The sequence below is a fragment of the Mytilus californianus genome, unplaced genomic scaffold (assembly GCF_021869535.1).
Source record: "Mytilus californianus isolate M0D057914Y unplaced genomic scaffold, xbMytCali1.0.p SCAF_6, whole genome shotgun sequence".
Classification (NCBI taxonomy): Eukaryota; Metazoa; Mollusca; class Bivalvia; order Mytilida; family Mytilidae; genus Mytilus; species Mytilus californianus.
The window spans coordinates 78,392,251-78,401,755 of NW_026262712.1; the positions used below are offsets into that span (position 1 = coordinate 78,392,251).

The 9,505-nt window shown below is 33.1% G+C and overlaps 1 long non-coding RNA gene across 3 annotated transcripts; it reads right to left on the reverse strand.

Moving 5' to 3' along the window:
- Window positions 1-857: 857 nt before the first annotated feature.
- LOC127705308 (uncharacterized) lies at window positions 858-8,834 on the reverse strand. 3 transcript variants are annotated; one of them, XR_007983820.1, is made up of 5 exons: window positions 8,567-8,834; window positions 4,580-4,724; window positions 3,473-4,372; window positions 1,855-2,391; window positions 858-1,317 (listed from the first exon to the last, which is right to left on the reverse strand). It is a non-coding gene; the product is annotated as an uncharacterized LOC127705308 (long non-coding RNA). The 3 variants fall into 3 exon arrangements; XR_007983819.1 differs by having other exon boundaries at window positions 858-1,700; window positions 2,238-2,391; window positions 8,567-8,828; XR_007983818.1 differs by lacking the exon at window positions 858-1,317 and having other exon boundaries at window positions 1,734-2,391; window positions 8,567-8,825.
- Between the last annotated feature and the right edge of the window lie 671 nt (window positions 8,835-9,505).

The window sequence follows — 9,505 nt, forward strand, 5'->3', positions numbered from 1 at the left end:
TGCTTAGTTTCTTCTGTCACCTATTCTGACATCGGACTCGGACTTCTTTTAAACTGAGTTTTACTGTGCGTATTGCTGTGTGTTTGTTTATTCTACATTGGCTAAAGGTATACGGGGGAGGGTGGAGATCCCACAAAAAATGTTTAACCCCGCCGCATTTTTGCGACTGTCCCAAGTCAGGAGCCTCAGGCCTTTGTAAGTCGTGTATGTTTTTTAATTTTAGTTCATTTATATGTTTTGGAGTTTAGTGTGTCGTCCATTTTCATTGAACTAGTACACATGTGTGTTTAGGGGCTAACTGAATCCCGCCTCCGGGTGCAGGATTTTCTCGCTGTGTTGAAGACCATTGGTGGCCTTCGGCTGTTTTCTACTCTTTGGTTGGGTTGTTGTCTCTTTGACACATTCCCTATTTTCATTCTCTATTTTACACAAAGGGAAAAAACTTACATGTTTACATGTAAATACTAGGAACATGATGATTTTCCCATTTCTGTATTTGATTTGACAATACTTTTCTAATGTCACACAATGCCTATGTTATTACGTCATAGACATAGTTGATTGCTCATTGACGTCATTTACGACGATTGACCTAGAGTCAACCGGCGTAACTCATTCATAAAAAGGAACTTGCAAGTTATTTCGACTAAGTATTGGTGAAGACTTAATATTGTCCTCCATATGTCATTTGGTTATTTGTTTCTTTATGTTGCTCTCTCATTGACGTATACTATATCCACTTTAATTCGGTTTTATCATCTGAAATTATATGCACCATATAATAGTTAAACAAAGGATATGGGGTATCCATCCATGACACAAAATCAGTATGTGCACAGAAAAAAACACACCGAAAGCAAAGAAACAACACTTTTATTGCTATTCTTTATCTCAAACAGTAAGGCCTTCAACACGAAGTAAAAAAAAAACTCTCAACTCTCTGCAAGTTTAAGACTATGAGTATGTTGTCTTGAGGAAGGTGTGTCTCTCGACCAGTGTGACATCATAAAAGTGTCTTAATGCATCGCGTCTTCAGCAAAATCATCTATTTGTAAATATGAATGTTCATTTTAATATCTTTACTGAATTGTATTTTTTAAGCTATTATATGTTCACGGATTTGACTCAGAGGTTTTATAGAAGATATTTCCTTTTTACTGATATATATGTTTGTGGTATACCATATTTCCCGCAAGTGTATTGTTTTCTAATTGGTATTAAATTAATATTAAGATCCATTTTGTTAAATCTTGTGATCAATTTATTTGGCCATCATCAATGGCAGTCATCAGGGTTTAAGAACATCAGTTGTTCGACCTGTTAGTCAAATGCGTTTTGTTAAAATATACTTTTTCACTCTATTGGTCTTTTGGAAATTGTTGTTTGTGCTGTATTTAGACCCCTCTAACACGAAATTGTTTTACATGCACACGTATAAAAATTGCGGTTTTTATCCAACGCAATCATAGGTTTGAACGTTGTTTTCAATTTAGACTTGTTTAAATTTTTTCGTTTGGGCTTGTATTATATTTCCCCTCGGGTTTATATGATCCGTTCATCCTATTTCGACTCTTTAAAATTCAAGAGTCTATCCTAAATTGAGGTAAATTATATGGCCTTCCAAATACCGTTTCGATCCCTAACATCACTGAAGAGACATTAATTGTCGATATCCCAATATGATGTACAAATTTTTGCACCTCATGTTTGCGGTATACCATCTTTCCCGCAATTTTATTGTTTTCTGTTTGGTATAAAATTATTATTAAGATCCATTTTGTTAAATCTTGTGATCAATTTATTTGGCAATCGTCAATGGCAGTCATCAGGGTTTAAGAACATCAGTTGTTCGACCTGTTAGTCAAATGCGTTTTGCTAAAATATACTTTTTCACTCTTTTTGGTCTTTTGGAAATTGTTGTTTGTGCTGTATTTAGACCCCTCTAACACGAAATCGTTTTACTTGCACACGTATAAAAATTGCGGTTTTTATCCAACGCAATCATAGGTTTGAACGTTGTTTTCAATTTAGACTTGATATATTTTTTCGTTTGGGCTTGAATTATATATCCCCTCGGGTTTATATGATCCGTTCATCCTATTTCGACTCTTTAAAATTCAAGAGTTTATCTTAAATTGAGGTAAATTATATGGCCTTCCAAATACCGTTTCGATCCCTAACATCACTGAAGAGACATTAATTGTCGATATCCTAATATGGTGTACAAATTTTTGCACCTCATGTTTGTGGTATACCATCTTTCCCGCAAGTTTATTGTTTTCTGTTTGGTATTAAATTAATATTAAGATCCATTTTGTTAAATCTTGTTATCAATTTATTTGGCAATCGTCAATGGCAGTCATCAGGGTTTAAGAACATCAGTTGTTCGACCTGTTAGTCAAATGCGTATTGTTAAAATATACTTTTTCACTCTTTTTGGTCTTTTGGAAATTTTTGTTTGTGCTGTATTTAGACCCCTCTAACACGAAATTGTTTTACATGCACACGTATAAAAATTGCGGTTTTTATCCGACGGAATCATAGGTTTGAACGTTGTTTTCAATTTAGACTTGTTTATATTTTTTCGTTTGGGCTTGTATTATATTTCCCCTCGGGTTTATATGATCCATGATTCATCCTATTTCGACTCTTTAAAATTCAAGAGTCTATCCTAAACTGAGGTAAATTATATGGCCTTCCAAATACAGTTTCGATCCCTAAAATCACTGAAGAGACATTAATTGTCGAAATCCGGATATGGTGTACAAATGTTTGCACCTCATGTTTGTGGTATACCATCTTTCCCGCAAGTTTATTGTTTTCTGTTTGGTATTAAATTAATATTAAGATCCATTTTGTTAAATCTTGTGATCAATTTATTTGGCTATCGTCAATGGCAGTCATCAGGGTTTAAGAACATCAGTTGTTCGACCTGTTAGTCAAATGCGTTTTGTTAAAATATACTTTTTCACTCTTTTTGGTCTTTTGGAAATTGTTGTTTGTGCTGTATTTATACCCCTCTACCACGAAATTGTTTTACATGCACACGTATAAAAATTGCGGTTTTTATCCAACGCAATCAAAGGTTTGAACGTTGTTTTCAATTTAGACTTGTTTATATTTTTTCGTTTGGGCTTGTATTATATTTGCCTTCGGGTTTATATGATCCGTTCATCCTATTTTGACTCTTTCAAAACTCAAGAGTCTATCCTAAGTTGAGGTAAATTATATGGCCTTCCAAATACCGTTTCGATTCCTAACATCACTGAAGAGACATTAATTGTCGAAATCCGGATATGGTGTACAAATTTTTGCACCTCATGTTTGCGGTATGCCATCTTGTCCGCAAGTTTATTGTTTTTCTGTTTGGTAATAATTTTATAATAAGATCTGTTTTGTTACATCTTGTGATCCGTTTATTTGGCAATCGCCAATGCCAGTCAGCAGGGTTTAAGCACATCAGTTGTTCGACCTGTTAGTCAAATGCGTTTTGTTAAAATATACTTTTTCACTCATTTGGTCTTTTGGAAAATGTTGTTTGTGCTGTATTTAGACCCCACTACCAAGAAATTTGTTTTGCATGCACACGTATAAAAATTGCGGTTTTATCCAACGACATCATAGGTTTGAACGTTGTTTTCAATTTAGACTTGTATATATATAACATCACAAGCAAAAAAAATGTACGCTTTTCTTTTCCACTATTTGCAACATTTAAACATTAACATTGTTTTTCTAATGATATACATATTAGTACATTGTGTAGATATAGGTCCTTCTACAAGTACATATGAAATGGTTGCCTTATGTATAATAAAAAAAATTTATGGTTTAAATCCCTTTCCAAATGCACATTAAACTGAGTATATTAAACAATGACATCAGCAAGCCGAAAGGCAAACAATTATGATGCAAAATTTTGTGAAAGTTTTAAAATGTTTTCAGTAATGAAGTTGTTTAAATATACATACAAAGATTAAACTCAGTATTATTGATTTGTTTAATCAAAAATTTGATGCACCCTTAAGTTTTAGAAAAATACACATGATTATTAAGAAACCCGTCCAATGAAAGCAATCTTATATGTATAATGTGTGTGAACTGAAAAGTCAGCCTTAAACCCGATGACGAAAAGAAGTATTCTACAATGCGGTAGTATTAAAGTGTTAAATTCCTTTTACAATTCTAAAGGTTTCTACAGGCCATCCGATTTCGCCAATCTGTTTATGTTTAGCTTTAGGAAACTTTGAACCAGGAGGTGGTCTGCTTAGGTAACTCATTTGGCTGGTTATTTCCGGCGAACGTGCTCCTATTCCCACCATTTGGAAATCTAGGTTAACTGATACATGTTGGTCACGTTCACCATTTGGTCCTAAAAATAAATAAAAAAAGTTATAGATGCCTCGTTTATTTCATGTATTCAGAAAAGATGCTTAAAATAATGACAGTTGATCAAAGGCTTTTAATTGGTTTTGTTACATTTTCATTTGTATGTTAAACGTTTGAAATTTTCACTGATTATGTATGTATTTGTATTAAAAAAATGCAATAATTTATATGATATGATTTATTCACGTACCGGTGTAAACAACAGGACCAACAAATGCTGTCCACTCTCTATGCGAGGGCAAAACACTGTAGTTGGTTGTCGATGAAGATTCTGTTTTATATGTAGCATGACTGATTGAAGTTTCTGGACGTTCCCCCATTATCGCTGCTCTCTACTAAAATGGAAGAACAAATGTTTTTTTTTGTTTAAAAAAAGAACTTGTGCACAACCCTATAGCCAAGTATTTGTGCAGTAATGATTAAATATATTTAAGTTTTTTTTCATTTATCTATACAGATGTAAGTTCTTCAGTCCAACTTCCATATAGGCTTTTATCTGATCACGTAACGGCAAAGAAACCATTCTTTTGTTTCTATTTTATTTAGAAAGAAACAGTTATACGTTGATTCATCTCTTGTGAGTCCCTACTCAAAATGAAAAAAAAGTTTGCCTATCGAAGGTCGATGGTTCTATTCGGACACTTCGGCTTCCGCCACCAATACAAACTGGCCACCACAAAATAGCCAATAGTGCTAAAAGTGGCGTTAAACGCCAGATATCTAGTCAATCAGTCAAAATGACAATATTAAAAAGCTTTTTTGGGCCGTTAGCTTTCTCGTTTGAATTGTTTTACATTTGTCATTTCGGGGCCTTGTTGCTATGCGGTATTGGTTTGCTCATTGTTGAAGGCCATACGGTGATCTGTAGTTACTAACCTTCTACGTCATTTGGTCTCTGGCTGAGAGTTGTCTCATTGGCAATCTTACGATATTTTCTTATTTCTTTATTTTTCCTAAATTCTTTCATAGATACTAAGATTTGGTTTGTAAGTTTGGCTCTAATAACAAGCGTTAACGTTGTTGATTGAGTCCGTTCATTTAGATTCGATCCATGTAAACTTATTGATATTTTGAATTTACCTATTCTTAACCTAAAGGTTATCTGTTTAACACCATAGTAAGATCTTTGAATGATGCTTTTATCGTTACTAACATTGATTTGATTTATCATAAATTAAAACAAAACTGAATATGTATTGCTATGTTATGATCCTACATCATGTCGGTACTGTGAGTCTATGTCTTGGCATTAACCAATATCATTGGTATATCATGTTTTACTTAGGCTGTCTTACGTCTATACACTAAATATGTTGGCTGTGAACTTTGATACTTTAGTCGGGGATAACTTGATTAATTAGTGAAAGTTTGCTTTGAACTAGCTGCTAGTACTCTTAGATCGGAACTTTGCATCTTTTATCTTAATGTTGTTCTGTGTTTCGTGCCAATCAGATGAGTTTAGCCATTTCCAACGATTCGGACAGTTTGTTCTTATGTTGTACTGTAACACCGCTGTTCTTTGTCGGAAGGGGTGTGGTGGGTTTAGAGCTCACAAACATATTAACACGGCCACATTCTTATCGTGCCTATCTCATTGGAACTTATACCACATCTTCTTATATCTATCCCAAGTCTACTGGTTGCTGTTACACTATGGTTACAGGTTTGGATAGGGTTGAGAACTGTCATTTAGTTGTCCTTGGTTACTGTCTGTCATATTTGTTTTTCTTTTGTTTTGTCATAAATCGTGTATATGGTTTTCTTGATTTAATTGTGTTAAATTTATCTATGTCGGAGCCTTTTGTATCTGATATTACGACAAGGGTTTAGCTCAATGTTGAGGCCCTTCAGTTACCTATAGTTGCTTACATTATGTACGTCTACGTCATTTGTACTCTAGTCGATAGTTGTCTCATTCGCAACTTGACCAAATCTCCTTGTTTTTAAATGTTCTTAAGGCAAACTACAACGTTTACCAGTCAATCATATTATTGTGACACCCTTTCCGTGACCTTAATGCACCAAAACTTCTGAAGTACTACAAGTATATAGGAAATGACTGAACCAATAGCATTGCGATATAGTGTTTTCAGTGGATGTTTTTCGACCATACGATTTTCGGAATATGCTCGACTAGTAAGAATTAGAAAATAAATATTCTTGCCCAATTCAGGATGAAAATGAATATACTACCCAACAAAAAGCAGGATATACATGTATTTGTATACAATATCGAAAATTAAAATGCCTGCCTAGCACCAGGTGAAAATGAATATTCAGTCAGTGAAAACCTACCCTGCACCCTCCCCAAAACCAGAAAATAAAAAAGGGGTCGTTCTCTTATGAACTTCAGAATAAACTATTACGACAAATTATGGCAAAGTGACTGTTGTTATGGGCAGTTTTAAAAATACAGATCTGACAAGAAGTACATGCGATGAAAAAACCTTTAAATCAATATCGTTTAAACATAAAAAATTATGTTCTCATGATCTTAAAACCTCTGCACGTGACTCGTCAATAGAAAAAAATAAGTTGCATGTCTCGTCAGATGGAAAGATGTGATAAAATTTACAAACTAAAAGGTTCAGATAATATTAATTAAAATACATGCTTTTGTTCTGATTTTTTTATGTTAGAAAAATAACATGTTCGAAACCAGAATGTCGGACAAAAAAAACTTTTTAGGAAAACAAAAGGAATTTCTACAAATAATATCTCTGAATTTAACGTGATGGGTCTCTACGTTTGAAAAAAAAAACTAACAACAAAACAAAACAAAAAACGAGCTAAGGTTTATGACTTTAATTAAAATTGCATATTGTTCTACAAAATGAAATAAAGAGTTGCGCCTTAAATTTTCCCTCAGGCTACGTTATTAAGTTAAGGTTTTTTGTTTGTATTGGGTTATTTTGTATTAGCCCCATTCGGTAAATAATGTACCCTTACATTTTTGTCCACTTTAGCGGACTAACTTTTCTCGAACATATACGTAGAAAGAATCATTTTTAACTCCGATTACTACATGTAGTATTAAATCAATATTGTTTTTCATTCCATAACAATCTCTTGTCCTACTGAATATATTCTCTGCGAAGTTTAAACTAACAGATGTATATAAACTCCCCTCTTTTCATCAGAAGATATTATATGTCTTAGAGGATAGTACAACACATTACGTAAACATATTGCTAATGCAGTTTCTCTAATTCTTTGACAATTTATACCTTTCTGCACTCATTGTATAAAAAAATTTAATCAACGTGTGGTTGCCGGTGATCTCTTAAGATGATTGGACGAGTTTAAGGGTCATAACCTTAAGCAGCTAACTGAATGAATCAAAATATGCTAACAGGTGTTAATGAAATTGACAACTTTGTGAAATTTGGAAGGCACTCGAAGGGGATTTTTGTTTAACAAAAAATGAAAATTTAGATTTTAGTCATTAGAGAAACAGATTCTTACATAGTTACTCGTGGATTATAGGATTTATCCAATCTCGATAGTTAAATTATAAATTTTAAAGTCCTCGCCGAGGCTCGGACTTTAAAATTGATAATTTAACTATCTCGATTGGATAAATCCGATAATCCACTGGTATCAATGTAAGAATCTATATTTATCTAAAATAACATGTACAGTGTTGGCGTACATTGACTAATAAACATATCCGATATATACTTTTAATTCACTAAATCGTGTCTATTAAATTATCGTACAGAGGTGTGTGTCTACTATTGATCGATGATACTGTATAGTTTGTACAATGTAACTGTGAAAAGGAGGCGGTAAGATATATGTGCACGTAGTATATATATATATTTCATTTATTGCTTTCCCATTTTTTTATTATTTAAACAGTATAATCAGATATACGTTTTGAAAAAAAAAATGTTATTTGTTTTCTAATGAAGTCACAAAATGAGAACAATGTCAGCGGGCTGCAACCTTACAACAGAAGTTCAATATCAAGTAGAAGTATAAGTCAGTCAAGTGAACATTTCCTTAAACGATATTCTTATTTAAATGCAGATAAATGTTGGAATACAGATTAAAACTCATTTAATCACATTAAGACATATTTACATGTATACACAAAAGATATCGAAATGGCATATTAAATCTATTATAAACAATAATTTATTAATGTTTTTGGCACATTAATTAAACGACCTACCTTAACTAGTCAATAACCGAATTTGTATTCAGCTAACATTGGTTCCAATATAACTTTACACACTGTGATACACTTTATATCTATATACCTTTACTTGGTGTTAATCCAAACCGATAGTGAGAAAATTGTATAGTACATATAGGAGGTCAGATTAATTTAGATGTTAACAGACAGTGGGGCATCTTTTGTGTACGACTGGGTAGATATTATATAATCTTAAATAAACAGACAGCCCTCATTGTCCCTCTTTGAAAAGATTTAATTACAACAGAAAATTAACGAGGCATATTTGACTATTGATCCATGTTTAAATCATTGAGATAGCAATATTTGTATTGTTAGAGCTGACAAAAAACCTATAAATTTTAATTTTACTTAAATAGTTAATACATGTTAATAGAACTAATTAAATGTCACCGTCATGTAAATGTATGTTTATTGTCACAGTGTAGCGTTTTGAATCTTTAGAAATACAAGAAATTAAAGATCATTGTAGTTTTACATGTTATTTATTTGCCAACATCTACATAATTCCATTCATGAATAACAGATAGTATTTCACACCGGGTGTACCGATCCGAAAATCGCGGAGGGGTCCGAATCCCGAGGAACAATTAATGAAAAGTTTGTAACGGTGGGTATGTAAAATCTGGAGCATAAGTCCTCCGCGTGGGAATCTGATCCGGATTGTACTAACGAAATCTGCGTTTGCTTTATCTGTTGGTTTTCAGTCTAGTCCAAGAGTCGATACGTTACCCTGTTTACAGTACATCATGATTTTCTATCGTAGAATACATTCAACATTACCATGCAGATTTTGAAAATATATAAACCCTTTTGTTTAATGTCCGGCGGTAAATATATCATGCATATTGTTACGGCCAGAAATCACCTTTAAATTGTAGCCAACAGAAGACACAAATCAATAATAAAATTTAA